A 21653-nucleotide genomic window follows, 5' to 3' on the forward strand; every position below is an offset into this window, starting at 1 on the left:
GTTGTTTTCTAATTAAGTTAGGTCTATATTTTGGTAGTTGCTAATTCTGGTGGTTTCGTAGTTAAGTTAGGTTTATTTTGCTTATAAATAATAGGTGTAAGCCTTAGGGCTCTTCAGTTTTTGATGATTAATATATTTTGTGTTTTATTACTCTTTGTTCCAACTTTGTTTAATTCTGTGTGAATCAACTTTGGTTGAGCCTTTAAACTCGGTATTCTTGGGAATCAATGGGTCTAAAGAGGAGTCTTATTTTCGATATTCTTGTGTGAATCAACGGATCTTAAGATTGTTACTATTGTTTCGATCAGCACTGCATCACATTCCAATTCATTTGAAAAAAATAAGCATTGAAACCATCAGGCCCTAGAGGTTTGTCTGGTTTAATGCCAAATACGGCAGCCTTTATTTCCCCAACAGTTAATGGTTTCACAAGAAGACCTTGCTGATCATGCTGGAGTTGAGGGAGACCAAAACTATTAAGAACAAGTCACCCTTCCCTTTTTTGTGCAAATTCAGATCCCAACAACTGCTTGTAATATATAACGATTTCCTCCTTTAGTAGTTTAGGATCCTCTAATGCATCTCCATTCAAAGCTCTATGCTTAAGATTTTATTCCTCAGCCTATGATTGCACATGTTCTGGTGGAAAACTTGGTATTTTGATCACCCAACCTAAGCCAATTAATCCTAGCCTTCTGTTTTTTAACAGATACTTCTGCTAGGGTGAATTCTGCATCAAGGAATTAGCATCTAAGCTCTTTATCTGAAAATGTAGCTTGAAATTGCTTCAAATTGCTCCAAATTTTGCCTTGCCTCCACCACTCTAGTTGAGATGTTGGAATAATGATCTTTGTTGAGCTGCCTAAGAATAAGTTTAAGCCTTTTGAGCTTGGCTTGGAACTTCACCATAGGTGATCCCTGCTGTGGCTACATCCATGAATCCTCCAAAAGCTTAAAGAACTTTCCATTTTTCAACCAATAGATCTTTTGCAACAACTCAGATTTTTAATTATTTAGTAAAATTTATACTAATATTATTTAATCACAGTTAAGAAAATATACGATTTATTTTATATTATTATGTGTAATTTTGTAAAATAATATAATTATTAAGAATTTAGGGGTCAAAGTATAATTAAATAACTAAGTTAAGCTTATCCATTGAATAGGTTAGAGATAAACTTGAATTAATTTCGTATTGATGGGAATGCGACACGTGGCAACTTGGGGCCACGGCTATCCCTCTATAAAAGAGAGAATTTGCTGGGGAGAAAGAAAAGGGAATGAAAGGAATGAGGGAAAAGGAAGCGAAGAAAAGGGAAAGAAAATAATGTAAGTCGGAAGAGTCTTTGGTAATGAAAAGAAAGAGTAAGGTATTAATTTTAAGGTGAGTTATATTATACCTTGAGTTACCATAATATATTTTACATATATTTTGACTTACTATAATTTATTTTATACAAGTTATGTTTTATAAATTATATTAATATTCCAATTACGTGGATTATTTTCTAAACCCTATTTGCTTAAAATGAAACCCATGGACATATTTGTTTAACTTTTAATGATTATTTGACTATAACCTTATAAACAATTATGTTTTGTAAGTACCACCAAGGGAGTCCTACGCCTTGGGGGACTTAAATAACCATTAGCCTCTGTTTAGTCACTTTGTAGCCATCTGTTGTCATGGATTCATTGACCCTCTGAATTTCTGGTGTGGAGCAAAGTACTGTACGGAGCTAAGTGCTACACTATTGTGGGAGCCACCTCTAGAGTTCGTACGAGCCACCTTTTGAATCCATGCATCTGTTCTGTTCTGTACCGTAGTTATGGTTATTTATTTACATAATCTCAGTTTTGCTACTTAAATAATTATTTGTTTAGACTAAGTGATCTTAAATATTTTAGTTACATAACTATCCATAGTTATTTTGTGTCTCTTATACTCTTGGTATAATATTTCTCACTCAGTCATGTGCTTATAGCTGTTTACCAATTTTCAGGAAACAATGCAATTCAGAGATAGTTTTTGGAAAGTCTTAGACGCTTGTTTATATGTAAATATCGGCCTTTTTGGTCAATAAATTTTGTAATAAAAATAGAAGCTCCGATGATTATTTTGGTACCCTCACTTAAATATTACTTCCGCTCGCATTTATTGATTTGTTCAAGAATTGGCCGAAGGTAACTTTAGTTACTGGCCATCATGATGCTTAACCCTTGGGTACGGGGAGTGGGTCGTGGCATCTTTAGTCTCAAATAGTTCCCATCTTTCACTGTTCATCCATGCTGATTCCATCACCAGTGCAAACTTCACCCAGATCATTCACAAAATAAAAGTGAAATTGTGGTGGCCTGTTACCCTTCACGGTGGACGCATTGAATTTGGGGGATTGGAGAAAGTGCAAAGTTTTTTTTTTTTTTTTTTTTTTTTTTTTTTTTATCATGGGCATACTTTGAGTTTGTTCTTAAAATTCTGTTGATAATGGCGGTGGTTGATTTGAGGTCTTGAAGGGTTGGAGAAGATGGAAGGATAAGCGACTTCCTTGTCCATGGTGTGAAAAGCACAAGACCAAAGAAAAAGAAGATGTGGGGCTTGGTCCTCACCTCCTTGAAAGTTACATTGTAGAACATTTTGTCTATTTATATTGATTTTCCCTGACAACAACTGTTGAAATGTGTCTCACATCGCCTGGAATTGCCCTATCTGTACTGGTTATAAGGCTCCAGTTTCCATTTCCTTAATACCTGAATTTTAAGGAAAAGTGTGGGCTGGGCTTTTCAATTTGGTATCAAAGCTTAGTTGGGCCTGTGATTGGTGTGTCGTTTGTCCAGATACTGTATGTTATGGTTCAGCAGGATGTGTTGGAATGTGTCCCACATCTCCTGGAATTGCCTCATTTGTGATGCTAGTTATAAGATTCCAGTTTCCCTCTCCTTAATACTTGGGTTTTAAGGAGAAGTGTGAGTTAGGCTTTTCAATCCAGGTGATGTGGGACACATTCCAACACATCCTCCTGGACCACAACATATAGTAGCCAAACAAACGGTACACCAATCATAGGACCAATCAAACTCTAATACCAAATTGAAAAGCCCAACCCACACTTCTCCTTAAAATCTAGGTATTAAGGAGAGCGAAACTAGAGCCTTATAACCAGCACAGATGGGACAATTCCAGGTAATGTGGGACACTGGTTCCCTGGCAATGGGCCACCCTTAAAATTATCAAAACGGAGAAAATATAAATTATTACACTAAAGCCATATGATGACCTTAATTGGAGAACAAAGAAAAATAAAATACTAAAAATATTGTACACTACAATGCTAGTTCATCTAATTTCCCCATTGAATCATTGTTCTCCTATTTTCGATCCATACTCCCTCCAACCAAAATGAATTTTTCACAAGAAACTTTAGCGCTAATGCAACACATAAGAATTAAGGGACATGAAGAAATCATCGCAACATCATTAATGAGACACAAAATATGTATCAAACTTATCCAACATACAAGTGAATCAACATACTGCAATCATTTGATAGAGATACTAATACATACATAAAAGACAACTCAATTCTGAAGACATAATAAGTAATGCTAAATAAACGTACCACAATACGCAAAGCATGGGGATCATCATCACGGTCAACAAGTGCTAAAAGCAAAATATCCAAGGGAAGCAGCTCATTGGTCCAAACAAAATATGCAAGGTTTGTGGAAGTTTTTAATATAAGCTCCTGAAAAATACAACACTGATGATTATTTTGAGAGAGAGGAAGGGGAAGAAAAATAAAAGGAGGGTACAATGCCAAACCTGCAAGGAATGTCCATGTTGTAGCTCCAAATGAATGTGATGAAGAAGGACATCCATCATTTTATATATGTTCGTTGTCACTTCTTCAGGAGAAAATTCTCTTAAGACACATCCCTGAATTTCATCACCCACACAGAAAAAGATTAAATAGCAAAGTTTTTGCAGGAGAAATATCAAAAACTAAAATGATGGCAAGGAAGGAAAATATTTTCTAGTGAATTGGGGGAAAAAAAGGCAGTGTGAATTTACCAGGTTTGCACTGTTAATGTTCTCAGGATGGCCATGCATTAGTACCCATGCACCAGCACAAAGATAATCTTGGTGCATTGGAAAACTGTGACTGATGTAAGTCATGGCATAAGTAGGATCAGCTGACGGTGAAAGAAGCTGAGTGCACTGCTTAATCACAGTAGTTTCTGACTGCCAAAATGAAATGACAATATGTGAATAAGTGAAGTTTCTTTTTTTTTTTTGTAACTTAAAAACCTGCGGCGAATTCAAACTAACCAACATTATGACGTAGGACAGCACTAGATTTTGAATAAGTTATTTGATGGCCTAAACAATGATTAATTTAGGGTTTTAATAAGTAAATTGAAGGCTAATAAGTAAGGGAAGGGATTAGGGTTGGTTCTGTAAGTTTCTGAAGAATATTGTATATTCAACTTGTATCTCAATGACATCAAGACCTTAGTTTATATAACCCGAAAGCCTAAACCAAAAAGGAAATACGGAACCATGCCTAATATATACACAATCATGCCTAATATATACACAAACATGCCTAATATATACAATTATATTCTCACATGTTCTGGGGAGATTGGATAAGATTTTGAATAGGTGTGATCATAACAATTCACTACAAAATTAGTCAAGCAAGAACCTAGTGGCATCCAAAAATTGAAGATGAAGAACAAAACATGTTTATCACAATTCACAATAATAAGAAGAAGTGTAAGAACTCCTTGATTCTATTTTTTTTGCAGCATGAAAATCCATCCAAGAGCAATCAAACAATAGGGAATACCTAAATTCATAACCTTCAACACATCAATCCTCCCATCATCAAAAGCACAAAATTCTACAAGGTTCAAGAACACAATCAACAGCCTTCTTCAAATTAAATTGCACGAGATATAGAAGATTTCTTTTTTGACTCTGGAATACAAGCATTCGCCTACAATGAGCACATCATTTTATTTTAATTTTTTTTTATAGGTAAGTTAGGAAGACTCAAACTTCAGTCTCTTTATTAGGAGAAGACAGCCTAAGCCGTCGAAGTATTCTGTATGGGGCAAGAAATTTTCCAGATTTTAAGAAAACATTTCAGAAGATCAAAGATTTGACATCCCCTGTAAGAAAGAAAAAATTGGTAAAGATTTTGAAGACTCGTAAAGGGCTAGAAGATGATGTTATGAAGTCATGGTGCCTTTACAAATAAGTGTGATTTTTTTCTCCACACCTCATCTCTATCCCCTTCTGAATAGGGTTTATCATCTTTTATAATTTAAACCTATCAGGATTCAGAGCTTTATTTACTTCAAAATTAATAATCTCTTCTTCAGGCAATGAACAAGACAAGAAGGCTAGTTCATCACCCAGCAGAAGAGAGGGAAATACCAAATTCTTCCTTAGCATCTACACCTTCTCTCATCCCTATTAAGTGTTAGTTTTCATCCTTGAATTCCTCATCCAAATTCTGCAAATGACTTCAGCAGAATTTTTATTTTTATTTTTATAAGTAATAAACAAAACTTTATTTAAGAAGCATCAAGATGATGCAATAAATACAAAAAAAAAAAAAAGCCCCAAAGGGGCAAGAATCACCCTCTAACCAATGACCTCATCCAAAAAATCTAAAAAACCAAACATGTCTGGATCAATTTTCCTCTCTAACCAACTATACAAAACTACAAGTAAACGACTCTCAAGCTAACTACCTGTATGATAAGTCTCTTCAAATGTACGCCTATTATGCTCCAACCACACTAGCCACATCAAATAGAATGGAACCAAAGACCACACGCGCCACCTTCGAAGGCCCACCCGAGCCCCACGCCAACTCCACAACATGTCCACCACCCTTCGTGGCTGAGCCCAAACAATCCCAAAAAGGGAACAAACAAATCCCCACAAACGGAACGTCACAGGAGAGTGCAACAACAAATGATCCACAAACTCTACATCTTGACAACATATACAACACCGATTTACTAGAATATGACTACATTGCATCAAGTTATCTAGAGTAAGATTTTGGCCCCAGGTTGCCGTCTACATAAAGAAAACCACCTTATACAAGACCTCCGGCACCTAAATAACTCTTCCAAGGAAAATCTTGTCTCACCTCCCCCACCATACTCCAATAGAACGACAAAACCAAAAAACACCCATTAGCTTCCGCAACCTTCCACACCAACACATCCTCCCCTATCCCAGTCACACTCAACCCATACAGATATACCCATAACTCCACCAACTGATCAACCTCTCAATCCTGGACTTGTCGTCATAACTGAATATCCCAAACCATCCCATCCCCACCCCCCAAATAAGATGCCACCATCGCCTCCTTATCCACCACAACACTGAAAATCAAAGGAAAGTGATCCTTTAGCAAAACCACACCAAAACACCTATTCTTCCAGAATCGCACCCTTAGCCCAGTGTCCACCCGAAACCCCACCCTTTCCCAAAACACCCTACTCCCCAACCAAATCCCCTTCCATAACCCACAACCATGAGAACCAAGCACATCCCTTGACCCCCATCCCCTCCAAGCTAAACCATACTTACCAGCCACCACCTTTCTCCATAAACGCTCTAGCTCCCAAGCAAAGCACCACAACCATTTCCCTAGCAAAGCTTGGTTAAAAGTCAACAAACTCCTCACCCCTAGCCCTCCCGCCACTATCAGTTGGTAAATCCAACCAATAAAATATGAACAACATAAAACTGACAAATTTAAGAAAATTCATATCAAAGTGAAGCATATTATGAACCTGTTGCCATTTTTGGATTGCCAATCCTCTTGTATCCATCCACCCATTCAAGGCATCACGAAGAATAGAAGGGAAGTAGCGTAGAGTCTTTTCTGACCATGTATGTTGACTGATTGACAATATCTGGTCCAACATGCTTGGAAGATAGAGCATCTAATCAGCCTCAGTAATCCCACGTGTCTTAATGATGATCTCAAGGGTTGTTATGGTTATACGATTCAAGGTTTCTGTGAATTCAGTAGGACCCTGAAAAGAAATATACACACTTGGATTTTAATTCCCAGTAGCAATGAAGGAATTTGTAATTTTAAGTCCATATTTCCTACCTTCCCTTCCTTCTTCACAATAAAAAACTCTCTCAAAGAAAAAATAAGATTCATGCACAAGTTTTCAGCCAATCTAAAAATGCGATGATCTCCACGTTTCCCTTTTAGCGTGGAAATTATTTTCGTTATATCATACATCAAGTTCTTGCTTTTGCCTTGGTGCCTACAAAGCAAAAAAATAAGTAAGTTACAATTTTTCAATGTTGTTACATCAATTTGCATATACTTAACTAGATTTTCAACTCAATGTCAAAGTTCCATGGCAACTAAAAGCCAATGGATTCTAGAGAGAAAGATTGGAATACAAATATTTGATTGCTATGACAGTTCTCGATCTTCTTTTTGTTTCAATATACTCAAATGGAAGCTTTTTCATTCAAAGCCGAGAAGTTTTACCAGATTGACTAACATTCAATTACTTGTAGAGTGAAAGCAAACGGTAGTTCAGAATTTCAAGCACCAAAAGAGAAGGTCCAGGCTAGTTCAAAATGGCTGGATTCCTCTGTGACAGATGCTGAAAGGAGTTGCAATATTATGGCACTTTTCCATTAGTAAGCAAAAGCATTTCTCATAAAATAAGGGAAAAAGTGAAACAAGTAGATTCTTGGCCAAGAATAATGTCATCTTACTGAGACTAATAGAAATATAGAAGTGTGATATTGACAAAGCAAGGTGAGTCCAAAATGCCTAATCATAAGGGACACAAATTGGCTGATCCTCTCAAAAATAAAGAGAGAAGCCAAACGCACTATAGCGACCCCGGTCTTTTCTCTTTAAATTATTGTATCCGGACTTAGGTTCCGTGGATCCTGTCATTACTTATTGGTTGTTGTTGTCCTTTAATCTCTTTGTATTTAAAGTATAGGTTGTGTTGGGCGGGTCTGTTACAGGTTGGTTGATTTTAGATGCCAATAGGTGATGCCCAGATTTTGGCCTTCACGCTCGAGCGGAAGTTTTAACGCTCGAGCGGTCCCTTCGTTGTTGCTTCTCCGCTCGAGCGGGAATTTTGACGCTCGAGCATGATTTTCCATCTCCCAGTATTTTGCTCTGCAGTTCTTCCGCTCGAGCGGTAGTTTTTACGCTCGAGCGTGATCCCTTGTTTTTGCTCCTCCGCTCGAGCGGGGAGTTTGACGCTCGAGCGGGTGCCAGCGCCTGCAAAACTTCTGGAAGGATGCAATCGACGCTCGAGCGGCTTTCTTCACGCTCGAGCATGATTCTGTGTCTTACGCTCGAGCGGGGATTTCTACGCTCGAGCGTAGAGTCGATTATATCAGTCCGTGATTTCACTTTTTGGATCACTTTTTGACCTACTTTTCCTTCATAACTTTTTAAAAACCGCCCCTGGAGTGTTTTTTATCTCTCTCTCTCCCTCTACACACCTTCTCTCTTTCGATTGATCTACTTAGAGTGAGTTTCTACCTTAGATCCTTTATTAAAAAGTTAGAGTGAGTTGAGGGCTTTGTTTTAATCTGAGAAACTTGGGATTTGGAGCACGTTGGTCTTTGGTCTTCATCTTCATCTTCTCCATACGGGTTATTTTTCTTCGAGGTAGGGATTTTCCTACTCCATTTTATATGCTTTGTTCTAAGTTTGGTATTTTGATAGGTTGGGAACACTTTGAAAATTTTGGGAAAAAAAAACCTAGTTGAATTGCTAAATTGATTTGAGTAATTAACTTAAGGAAATTGGGGAATTTGGTTAAATCCATGAAATTGGGGAATTTATTGATTAAATGGTGTAGTTGGATAATATAAATCACTCGCCTATTGAATTGTTGGTATATTTATTTTTCGAGTCTAGAAATAACTATTTTGGGCTATCGGTGGAGGATAGTCGTGCTTGTTGTAGACATTGCATGCGGATTAGGGAAAATTGAAACTAATCAATTTGTTAAGTCATAAATTTAGACTATTGAATTAATACAGAAATTACATGTATTGATTGAGCATTGCATATGCATATTGTTTGGGAGGAGATAGGGGATGTACTCCACGGTTTAGGGGAAGATAGGGGATGGACCTCTAAACCGGATTTTTGTTTGGGAGGAGATAGGGGATGGACTCCATTAGCACCATTTTTATGTGTGCTTATTAAATTGAAGTGTTTTTACATGATTATTGATACAGCACTAAAATGTGTATCAAATGGGAAGTATGAAGTGTTTTGATATGAGCATGAGTCTCATTTGTTTTGTTGATATTGGAAGTAATGTGAATATGATATATAATTCACTGTTGTAAGTTTGGCCAGGTTCTGAGCCATGTTGATAATAATGGAAAGTGAAATGTGTCTTAGACATTAGTGTCATGAGACTGTTTAATGATAAAATTGATTATCTTGGTTAACCATCTATTGAATGCTATAGCTTTATTCAATGCTTATATTTGGTTTAGTATTTTTCTACAGGGCTGTGGCTCACCCTTTATGGGAACATCATTTTCAGGTTCAGGTGATAAGCTACCTCCACGGACTTAGCCTGGAAGGATTTGATGTTTGGGATTTTGAAGACTTGTCTTTAGTTATATGTTTTATTTTGTTATTTTTGAGATTTCATGTAAACATTCAAGCCTAGGGCTTAACTTGTAAATGAGTTAGTACTCATCCTTTTTGTGTCCAAGTGTTAGCTTGGAAAGATGTAAGCCCTTAGGGCATTTATTTTGATGTTGCAGGATGTTACATGTGATGTCTTTCAATAAGAATACTCTGATGAATAACTCAAATGATTCGTTTTCTTTTATAAATGCATGTTAATGATATGGTTATTATGGGTTTATTTTGAGGGCGTTACCACTTGGTATCAGAGCGTACCGGGTTCGAATACTTTGGGTACGTGGGAAGTGATTAGTATCACAATGGGTTCGTCTCGCTTGATAGAGACTTAGATGTACTGTTATGTGCTTATATGATAGCATGTTTATGTGATTATGTGGGTATGGAACGTAGTTTCTAGGATGTTAATTGGACCCTTGAGTTTCTAGTAGTCTTGTTGGAAAGGCACTTGATCAATGCTGTTTCCAACCGGAACTATAGTAACGCTTCGGGACTATTATTATCCAGGAATGAAATTCGTAGGTGCTTATGTGATTATGTGCTTACGTGGAATGAATTATTTTTGTCCAATGCATTAGGACGCGAGTGTTTAGTTTCGGCACATTTATTAATGTGCTAACGTCTTTGTTTGTTTCCTTTATTAGGATGTCAGGACGAGGACGAGGACGCGGTAGGCGTGGTAGGCCGGGTAGGCAGGAGGTACCGGTGCCAGAGGAGATTCCGACAGTTCATGAGGGAATTGGCCAGGCCAATGTGGCCGAGCCAGTAGGCCAGCAGGCTATGGGCGCTTTAGCCCGAGAGATAGCAGGGGCATTCAGGGAGTCAATAGGCATTCTTAGGGCTGAGAATCAAGCCCAGGTTGTTGTTGCGGATGCAGGACCTTCCTTTCCGAAGAGGGAGTTCTTCCGGTCTAATCCGGATGAATTTGTGGGTGATCCTAAAGAGCCGCTTAAGGCAGATGAATGGCTTGAACAGACAACGAAGACGTTTGAGATGCTTGGCATCGAAGACGAGGGGTTGAAGGTGACCTTGGCATCATTCCAGTTGAAGGGGGATGCGGGTCAGTGGTGGAAGTTCACTAAGGGGCGTATAGGAGGTACATGGGAGGCTTTTGTGAATGCTTTCCAGGAGAAGTTCTTATCTCCAGCAGTTAGGGAGAAGCTGAGAGACCAGTTCTGCCAGCTTAAGCAGTCGAGTTCTTCAGTGGCCGAGTTTGAGGCTGCATTTACTAGTTTGTCCAGGTTTGCACCTGAATTGGTGGCGTCTGAGGAACGCCGTTGTATTGAGTTTGAGAGGAAGTTGAGGCGTGGCCTCAAGCTGAGAGTTGGGGGAACTATGATTCGGGATTATGGGCGTTTAGTTGATGCTGCAGCCCATATGGAAATCATGATGCAGGAGGAGGAGGAAGGACAGAAGGGCTCCAAGAGGAGTCAGGATGGTCAGAGTGATGGTAGGAGACAGAAGGGTTTTAATCCCCAACAGTCTCAGAGTAGCTTTTCTAGATCGACTTTTCCTGTGCCGAGTGCTAGTTCGGGGAAAGGCAGTCAAGGAGACATTACCTGCTTCAAGTGTGGCCAGCTGGGCCACAAGTCTCCAGTTTGTCCTCAGAGGGGAGGAGTGCAGAGAGCAGCATCATCTGCGGCTCGATCTCAGAGCCAGAGTCAGGGTAGAGGCCAGCCACTCTCGTGTTATCAGTGTGGTCAGCCAGGGCATATGAAGAGGTATTGCCCACAGTTGGGTGGCACACCTGGTGCATCTGGTTTGAGGCAGATTCAGGGTCAACAGTCGGGTCAGGCCTCGAGGGCCAATCAGGGGGCTTCATCGTCTCAGTCGGTGCAGCAATCTTATGCTCCTAGGGGTGAGCAGGTTGATCAGAGGTCATCTGGGCGCGTGTATGCTGTTACCGCGCAGGATCTTGTACTGGCTCCATCTGTTGTGAGAGGTACTTTCTTGTTTTGCAACTCGGTTGCTAATGTTTTGATTGATACGGGTGCATCTCATTCCTTTGTGTCTGCTGCATTTGCATCTGTTTTGGAGTTGGAGTTAGCACAGTTAGCATCTCCTATTTGTGTAGTGTCGCCTCTTGGGGGTGAATTGATTTTGAAACACGGTGTTAGGGGTTGTGATATAGAGGTTGATTACCATAGAATCCCATTTTCCTTTGTAGTTATGCCTATGAGAGGTTTCGATGTTATTTTGGGTATGGACTGGTTATCGTCATACCGGGCAGTTATTGATTGCTACCGCCAGAGAGTCACTTGTTGTACCGTGAATGGTGAGTGTTTTCATTTTCTGGGGGACCGTGTTGGTGGTGTTTTGCCACCGGGGTATGTTCCGCGACGACGGAGTGAGCTTAGTGGTCTACTTGCTAACCTTTCGATTAGTGAGGACGGTGAGACTCAGATTGTGTTGCCAAGGGTGGTGTGTGAGTACTCGGACGTTTTTCCCGAGGATCTTGTTGGTTTGCCACCGCATCGAGAGATTGAATTCTCTATTGACTTAGTGCCCGGCACGGCGCCGATTTCTATGGCACCTTATCGTTTTACCCCAGCTGAGTTAGTTGAGTTGAAGATCCAACTCCAGGAGTTGCTAGATAAAGGCTTTATACGTCCTAGTGTTTCGCCTTGGGGAGCACCGGCCCTCTTTGTTAAAAAGAAAGGTGGTGCTTTGAGACTTTGTATAGATTACCGGAAATTGAATCGGGCTACGGTTAAGAATAAGTACCCTATGCCCCGTATAGATGATCTGTTCGATCAGTTGAAAGGTTCCCGTTGTTTCTCGAAGATAGACTTGAGATCAGGTTATCATCAGTTGAGAGTCAGGGAGGAGGATATTCCAAAGACGGCATTCCGTACGCGGTATGGCCACTATGAGTTTTTGGTGATGCCATTTGGGCTCACCAATGCGCCGGCAGTATTTATGGATTTGATAAACCGGATATTCCGGGAATTTCTAGATCGTTTTGTAGTCGTCTTCGTGGACGACATCCTTATCTATTCACCTTCAGAGGAAGAGCACGAGGAACACTTGAGGGTGGTGCTTGATTTACTTAGAGCCCATCAGCTTTATGCTAAATTTGGGAAGTGTGAGTTCTGGCTAGAGGAGGTGAAGTTCTTAGGCCATGTAGTTTCTAGGGAAGGGGTGTCTGTTGATACATCCAAGACAGAGGCAGTGCAAGATTGGGTACAGCCTAAGAGTGTGTTTGAGATCCGCAGTTTTCTGGGATTAGCTGGGTATTATCGTCGGTTTGTAAGAGATTTCTCCAGATTAGCTTCGCCTTTGACTAGATTGACTCGGAAGAGAGTCAAATTTGTTTGGAGTGAGACTTGTGAAAAGTCGTTCCAGGAGTTGAAAGTTAGACTGACCATTGCTCCAGTCTTGATTATTCCGGAGAGAGGGTTGGGTTATGCAGTCTATTGTGACGCCTCACGAGAGGGTCTTGGTTGTGTGTTGATGCAAGAGGGGAAAGTGGTTACCTATGGCTCACGTCAGTTAAAAGTTCACGAGAAGAATTACCCTACGCATGATTTAGAGTTCGCAGCTGTGATATTTGCCTTGAAGATTTGGAGACATTATCTTTACGGTGAGAGGTTCGAGGTATTCTCGGATCATAAGAGTCTGAAATATCTGTTCACACAGAAAGACTTGAACTTGAGGCAGAGGAGGTGGATGGAATTTATTGAGGATTATGACTTTGAATTGCATTATCATCCGGGAAAGGCCAATGTTGTGGCCGACGCCCTTAGCAGGAAACCTGTTGGTGACATAGCTAGTATAGCCATCCGAGAGTGGGAGATGTTAGGTGCACTTGGAGAGTTTGACTTGCTTCTGGGCGAATCCGTTGAGGCTGCGGCATTGTTTTCTGTTGTTGCACAACCTACACTTGTGACTCGAGTGTTAGAGGCTCAGAGGGGCGACCTTGAGGTAGAATCCCTCCGTGAGAAGATTTCTGGTGGGAAGGTTGAGAAAGGTTTGACAGTGTATCCCGACCTGAGTGTGAGATACCGAGACCGTCTGTTTGTGCCGGAGTCTCATCGAGAGGAGGTACTCCGAGAGTTTCATCATTCACGCCTTGCGGTGCATCCGGGAGGTACTAAGATGTATCGGGATTTGGGTCACCAGTTTTGGTGGCGGGGTATGAAGAGAGATGTGGCAGCTTTCGTGTCTAAGTGCCTTACTTGTCAGCAAGTGAAGGCCGAACATCAGAGGCCAGCGGGTTTGTTGCAACCCTTGCCTATTGCCGAGTGGAAGTGGGAGCATGTCACTATGGACTTCGTTGTAGGTCTTCCGAGGACTCAGCGGGGCAGTGATGCTATTTGGGTGGTTGTAGACCGGTTGACTAAGTTGGCGCACTTCATTCCTATGCGCGTTAGAGATTCAGTAGATCATCTTGCCGACTTGTATATTCGGGACGTAGTGAGGTTGCACGGGGTTCCAGTGACGATCGTCTCCGATAGGGACCCTCGTTTTACTGCCAGATTATGGCAGAGCTTGCAGAGCGCCTTAGGTGCTAAGTTGACCTTTAGCACAGCTTATCATCCTCAGACTGATGGGCAGTCCGAGCGTACTATTCAGATCCTTGAAGATATGCTTCGGGGTTGTGTTCTTGACTTTAGCGGGTCATGGGAGAGGCACTTGCCATTAGTGGAGTTTGCCTACAACAACAGCTTTCAGTCTAGTATCGGTATGGCACCGTTTGAGGCCTTATACGGCCGACCGTGTAGGTCTCCTGTTTGTTGGGCCGAGGTGGGTGATGCACCTCTGTTGGGTCCGGAGTTAGTGAGGGAAACGACGGAGAAGGTTGAGCTTATCCGTAAGAGGCTTGTTACAGCCCAGAGTCGTCAGAAATCTTATGCCGACCGTAGGAGGAGACCTTTGGTGTTTGAGGTGAGTGATCATGTCTTTTTGAAGATATCACCAAGACGGGGATTGATGAGGTTTGGGAAGAGCGGGAAGTTGTCCCCTCGATTCATTGGTCCTTTTGAGATCCTTGAGAGGATTGGCGAGACTGCTTATCGTTTAGCTTTGCCGCCGCAGTTGTCCGGAGTACATGACGTGTTTCATGTGAGTATGCTTCGGAAGTATGAGCCGGATCCATCACATGTATTGGATTGGACCGATTTAGTAGTTGATGAGGATGTCTCGTATGAGGAGAGACCGGTTAGGGTCTTGGATAAGCGGGATCAAGTCTTGCGAGGCAAGACCATTCCTTTGGTGAAAGTTTTGTGGAAACATCACGGGGTGGAGGAAGCCACATGGGAACGTGAGTTGGAAGTCCGCGAGAAATATCCGGACATGTTTATTGATTTGTAATCTTGTAGTTAGATTTTGTAATATTGTCGAACTTTAAAGCTTTTTATATATGTCTTAAGCTGTAAAACATTTAGAATGTTTTGGTTAATGGAAATATTTTGGAACTTGCCTCGAAATGGAAGTTTAATGGAACATTGTATATATTGAATATATTGAAAATTGTTGAAATTGAAAGAAAATTGCATAGTGTTAATGCAGGTTGAAATATATGGTTGTTTTGCATATTGTGGCATGCCTCTTTGTTAAGAGATGGAATGGCCGGTGTTGGGTCAAGTTGTTTATTAGTGAGTTATCATATTGTTGGAATTTGAGAAAAACTTGTTTTCGAAACCTTGTGCTTAATTTCGGGGACGAAATTCTTTTAAGGAGGGGAGGTTATAGCGACCCCGGTCTTTTCTCTTTAAATTATTGTATCCGGACTTAGGTTCCGTGGATCCTGTCATTACTTATTGGTTGTTGTTGTCCTTTAATCTCTTTGTATTTAAAGTATAGGTTGTGTTGGGCGGGTATGTTACAGGTTGGTTGATTTTAGATGCCAATAGGTGATGCCCAGATTTTGGCCTTCACGCTCGAGCGGAAGTTTTAACGCTCGAGCGGTCCCTTCGTTGTTGCTTCTCCGCTCAAGCGGGAATTTTGACGCTCGAGCGTGATTTTCCATCTCCCAGTATTTTGCTCTGCAGTTCTTCCGCTCGAGCGGTAGTTTTTACGCTCGAGCGTGATCCCTTGTTTTTGCTCCTCCGCTCGAGCGGGGAGTTTGACGCTCGAGCGGGTGCCAGCGCCTGCAAAACTTCTGGAAGGATGCAATCGACGCTCGAGCGGCTTTCTTCACGCTCGAGCATGATTCTGTGTCTTACACTCGAGCGGGGATTTCTACGCTCGAGCGTAGAGTCGATTATATCAGTCCGTGATTTCACTTTTTGGATCACTTTTTGACCTACTTTTCCTTCATAACTTTTTAAAAACCGCCCCTGGAGTGTTTTTTATCTCTCTCTCTCCCTCTACACACCTTCTCTCTTTCGATTGATCTACTTAGAGTGAGTTTCTACCTTAGATCCTTTATTAAAAAGTTAGAGTGAGTTGAGGGCTTTGTTTTAATCTGAGAAACTTGGGATTTGGAGCACGTTGGTCTTTGGTCTTCATCTTCATCTTCTCCATACGGGTTATTTTTCTTCGAGGTAGGGATTTTCCTACTCCATTTTATATGCTTTGTTCTAAGTTTGGTATTTTGATAGGTTGGGAACACTTTGAAAATTTTGGGAAAAAAAAACCTAGTTGAATTGCTAAATTGATTTGAGTAATTAACTTAAGGAAATTGGGGAATTTGGTTAAATCCATGAAATTGGGGAATTTATTGATTAAATGGTGTAGTTGGATAATATAAATCACTCGCCTATTGAATTGTTGGTATATTTATTTTTCGAGTCTAGAAATAACTATTTTGGGCTATCGGTGGAGGATAGTCGTGCTTGTTGTAGACATTGCATGCGGATTAGGGAAAATTGAAACTAATCAATTTGTTAAGTCATAAATTTAGACTATTGAATTAATACAGAAATTACATGTATTGATTGAGCATTGCATATGCATATTGTTTGGGAGGAGATAGGGGATGTACTCCACGGTTTAGGGGAAGATAGGGGATGGACCTCTAAACCGGATTTTTGTTTGGGAGGAGATAGGGGATGGACTCCATTAGCACCATTTTTATGTGTGCTTATTAAATTGAAGTGTTTTTACATGATTATTGATACAGCACTAAAATGTGTATCAAATGGGAAGTATGAAGTGTTTTGATATGAGCATGAGTCTCATTTGTTTTGTTGATATTGGAAGTAATGTGAATATGATATATAATTCACTGTTGTAAGTTTGGCCAGGTTCTGAGCCATGTTGATAATAATGGAAAGTGAAATGTGTCTTAGACATTAGTGTCATGAGACTGTTTAATGATAAAATTGATTATCTTGGTTAACCATCTATTGAATGCTATAGCTTTATTCAATGCTTATATTTGGTTTAGTATTTTTCTACTGGGCTGTGGCTCACCCTTTATGGGAACATCATTTTCAGGTTCAGGTGATAAGCTACCTCTACGGACTTAGCCTGGAAGGATTTGATGTTTGGGATTTTGAAGACTTGTCTTTAGTTATATGTTTTATTTTGTTATTTTTGAGATTTCATGTAAACATTCAAGCCTAGGGCTTAACTTGTAAATGAGTTAGTACTCATCCTTTTTGTGTCCAAGTGTTAGCTTGGAAAGATGTAAGCCCTTAGGGCATTTATTTTGATGTTGCAGGATGTTACATGTGATGTCTTTCAATAAGAATACTCTGATGAATAACTCAAATGATTCGTTTTCTTTTATAAATGCATGTTAATGTTATGGTTATTATGGGTTTATTTTGAGGGCGTTACACGCACAAATGGCAAAGACCCATGACTACAATGCTCTCACTAAAGAAATAAAAATAAAAAAATCTGCTAATGATTTTTATTATATTTCTTGAAGGATTATAGTCAGGAACTGATGGAGATAAGAACAACTGCAGAACAATATAAAGGCTGCACAAAAGCAATCTACAGAAATTTGTAATCAATGATCCCTTTAAGTAGTGAGAAGATTGTATTGGCAGATTAAATTTTCTGAAATTCCATCTGGAGATTATAGAATAAAAATTTGGTTTGTAACCCCTAAGAAACCTAATAAAGATTAGGTTTGATTTGCAAGGTGAAGGGTCATCAAGGATAAAAAGACGAAGTAAGAAAGGAAAAGAAAATAGAGAAATGTAGGTTTTCTTGCCCAACTATTATGTCAACCTATTTATCTAGACCTCAATTTTTGTGTATCCAAGTTTCTTGCCCCAACTCTTATTTAAAATATCTATACCCTTGTCAAATTTTGTACAATTTGTGCAGTTTACATATGAACTATCAATATCTGTATTCTGTATTTTCTGAATTTTATTGTGTAACATAAGCACTAATCATTAAAATTCACTGAAAAATATAATATATATAACATATATGTATTGATATTCTAGTAAGTGAAATGATATCCATAACAATAACGCATTATTTTACATGACAAATTAGGTGTTAATGCTTTACATCTAGGATCAATTATTACAAAATTAGGATATAGAAAATAAAGGAGGGATAATCATTTGAGATGGTATGACAAAATGCAATAGAGATCAAACAATGCGCCTATAAGAATTCAGGTTTGAGAGTACCAAAAGACAAAGGGGTACGCTGAGAAGGACATAGGTTGAGTTGGTTCCAAAACAAATAATTAACTTAAACTTGACTGAAGATATGGTTTTTAAAAGAAAAAATTGGAGAAAAATTTTACAAGTAAACCCCAAATAATTGGGAGTCACGCATGTTGTGAATTTCATTCCATTGTACATGTCAAAAATCAAACAAGTGTGAGGGACACTAATTTTAGATTTAGCATATAGCTATAACATATATAAGGACCCCACTAAGTATGGTACACTATTTTATTCTCTTTCACTTCTCTCTTCTCACTCTCTGCCTCTCATCTCTGTTCCATATTACCTGAGAATCTAACAAGAAATTGTGAATTTCATTTGAAAGTGCACTGAAAGATTCTGTTTCTAATGTTTATGAGCTTGGGATATTCTTTTTTTTTTTTTTTTTTAAGTCAGGGATGACACATAGTTGAGTAATATGATTTGGAAAACTTGAATTTGTCTACTTCTCTTATGAGAAATTATAACCAAGTGTACAACTGTCGACTCTAGTTCTAATAAAATTGAATTAATTTAATCTGTCTACTTGTCTAAAATTGGTCGACTGAGAGCTTTTTGAAATCAGGCATTTCCTCAACCCAGCAAAGGTTTGAAGCTCAGTTCTTGACCTGATTGGCTCAAACAACCTGAAGAGAAAAGAATGAAATTTCTATCTGGGGATATTCAAATTTTCAAAAACCATAATTGAGGCTGATTGACAAATTGGATGCTTCAACACCTGATCCAGCTAGATCCTTCAAAATATTAGAGTAGTAATCATCACATTTGGTTCCACTTTTTGAACTCAATTTTTAGGAAAATTTAGAATTTTTGCTTGGTGAACTCCAAAAATACAAAAAAAAATTCCAAAAATCCAATTTTCCAAACCATTTGGGAAAAAGAAATTATTTCTTCTTTATGTCAAGTGATTAGATGTTTTCCAGAGAACTTCTGAATTTAATTTTAACAACCAAACAATGGTCACTTTTTCAAAAAAAAATTTCAAAAACGAATTCTGAAAATTAACTCAAAAAATGAAACCAAACATGGTGAATATTTTTTTAGAATAGTAAGTTTATTTAATCACCTTAAAAAAAATGGAACAAGGTAGGGAGGAAGAAAAAGAAGCAAAACAGTTACAATCTCTAAAAGAAATGAGGCTGCAACTTCTCAGTTCAGTATGCAGTAAAACCAACCTTTCATAGGCTTTAAAACCTTAATAACAACAAATCTGAACCTTTTAATCACAATAATCTCAACCATTAATTAAAATCAGAATTTGCAAAGAAAAAACAGAAGGCCTAGAAATAGAAGTTGTCAACTGAAATGAAATTAATTCACTAAATTAATCTAAATAATAAATTCAAACACTTCTTAATTCTGAATGTTGTTAAGTCATCAATTGTCTCAAAAGCTTAAGTTGTTAGAAACTACGCCTAAACAATGCATATCAAGCTATCTAACGCTCCCGTCATGTGCAATCCATCATACATGTGGAGAGGCATACAGGCTGAAATGAACAACATATGACAACGAACAAAAATAGATTTTGAGACCTAAAACCCAGGGCCTCTTGGAACCAAAGCACTAATACCATGTTATGTCATTGATTGTTCCAAAAGCTTAAATTGTCAGGAAACGGGTAACAATGTATATCAAGCCATCAAACAAACAAAGTATAATAGACACAAATCAATTAAACAATCAGAAGATACCCTTAGGAACAATTTCACATGGACCAAAATGGTTTTTGATTGGAGTCTAAAGCCTTAACTTTAGGCTCCACAGAGAGTTGGAGTCAGTCTTCTCTGAAAAAAAAATAATAAAAAAAATCCAGAGCATGATGTTATCTCTCAGCAACTACTCGGTTTGATGCAGGAAGGAGAACTCCAAATCATTACAGATTCACTTTATGCAAAGTAGCAAGTGGAACTGTGGAAGCACAGTCAAAGAACAATGGAGACCAACATTCAGATCATGATAAAAAACTACACAGTCATCCTTCAAACTACAGGAAAGCAGGCATCCCTTGTACAGGTTACAGATTAATGGGTCCTGCATCTAACTTTTCCAGTCTCCAGAGAAACCATATTCACTTCCCAAACACTAATTAATCAATCAATGCAATGAAAATAACTCAAGAAATATTACAAGTCTACAGAAGTATTAAAACAAAAAGAAGGGGGGAGAAAATTACACTTAAATGTGATCGAAACATTGAATGAGGTGCAAGGAGCAGCAATCTAACATATGTCTCAACCATAGCAATGTTAGGCACAACCTGCATTAAAATTAAACATATACATATAAATGATGAGTTTTATAGAATATGAGATTTGTTGAAGTATTTGAAATTGTTGATCAAAATGTTGTTATAGTCTCGAATGACTAAACTGTTGAGATTGCTCGAAATATAAGAATTGTTTAAAATAATAAAAATGAGAATTTTGATCACAATAGGAATATTGTGTGGAAGTGTTGAAAGTGGAAGAAATATTGCATTGTATTATTAATCATTGCATTGGCATATCAATTCATTTGATAATGAAGAGTTTTGAAATTTGATTTGAAAACTTTGCAGTGAGAAAATAATGTTGAGAAATAAGTTTTCACGAAATGGTTTTGGGTAAATACGGTGGTAAGTCTTAAAAGGTGGTGTAGATGAAATTGATTAAGTTGGCCTTTTTGTCCTTGGTGAAAGACCAGAAAATCGCGCAGATAGGTGTCGAGCTTTCTAGTTAATACTGGTAAAAATAACAGATTATAGGTGTTGAGCCTTTCAGTTAATACTGGTAAAAATGACAAATTGACAGTACTTGTATAGACAACTTGTAGACATGGACCTAGGGATTACCAGAATTGTATTTACCGCCCCTTGAATAAAATTGATAAATGTTGAACAGTTGGAAATTGCATGGTATCATTAAGCATGATAGTTTTCAAAAGATGAAGATGTGTTTTATTTTTAAAAGGCCATAGCATGGCATATGCATTCATCTCTTGAGACTTGTATAAAATGTATATACGTTGTTAAAGATTTCCTACTGGGCTTTGTGCTCACCCTACGAGATTTTTGTGCAGGAAAAGACGTGGTGAATCTACCTAACTGAGGATATGGAAAAGTGTGTGTGTTGAGAGCACAAGGTTCTCATTTGCTATGATTTTATTTATAAACCAAGGGCTTTATATATGTGGGTTTGAATAACCGTTTTGTGTAACCGGGCTTAAGCCTTGGAAACTTGTAAACCCTTGAGGGTATTTATTTGTTTAATTACTTGTTGTTGGACTAATGTATTATCGAATGAGGAATTATTTACATTAAGAAATGCAAGTGTGGGATTGTATAATTGGTTTTCCTTTAAAAGGGACAAGATTATTGTAT

At 38.7% G+C, this 21653-nt stretch overlaps 2 long non-coding RNA genes across 2 annotated transcripts; both read right to left on the bottom strand.

Annotated features, from left to right (window-relative positions):
- Window positions 1-3456: 3456 nt before the first annotated feature.
- On the bottom strand, window positions 3457-3938 carry LOC114264659 (uncharacterized). The gene is made up of 2 exons (XR_003630076.2): window positions 3824-3938; window positions 3457-3746 (listed from the first exon to the last, which is right to left on the bottom strand). It is a non-coding gene; the product is annotated as an uncharacterized LOC114264659 (long non-coding RNA).
- Window positions 3939-7159: 3221 nt separating this feature from the next.
- LOC145790292 (uncharacterized) lies at window positions 7160-20555 on the bottom strand. Its single transcript, XR_014328977.1, has 3 exons — window positions 20469-20555; window positions 7574-7668; window positions 7160-7317 (listed from the first exon to the last, which is right to left on the bottom strand). It is a non-coding gene; the product is annotated as an uncharacterized LOC145790292 (long non-coding RNA).
- Window positions 20556-21653: the final 1098 nt, after the last annotated feature.

The sequence above is a fragment of the Camellia sinensis genome, chromosome 5 (genome assembly GCF_055761805.1).
Source record: "Camellia sinensis isolate YWXY chromosome 5, ASM5576180v1, whole genome shotgun sequence".
Taxonomy (NCBI): Eukaryota; Viridiplantae; Streptophyta; class Magnoliopsida; order Ericales; family Theaceae; genus Camellia; species Camellia sinensis.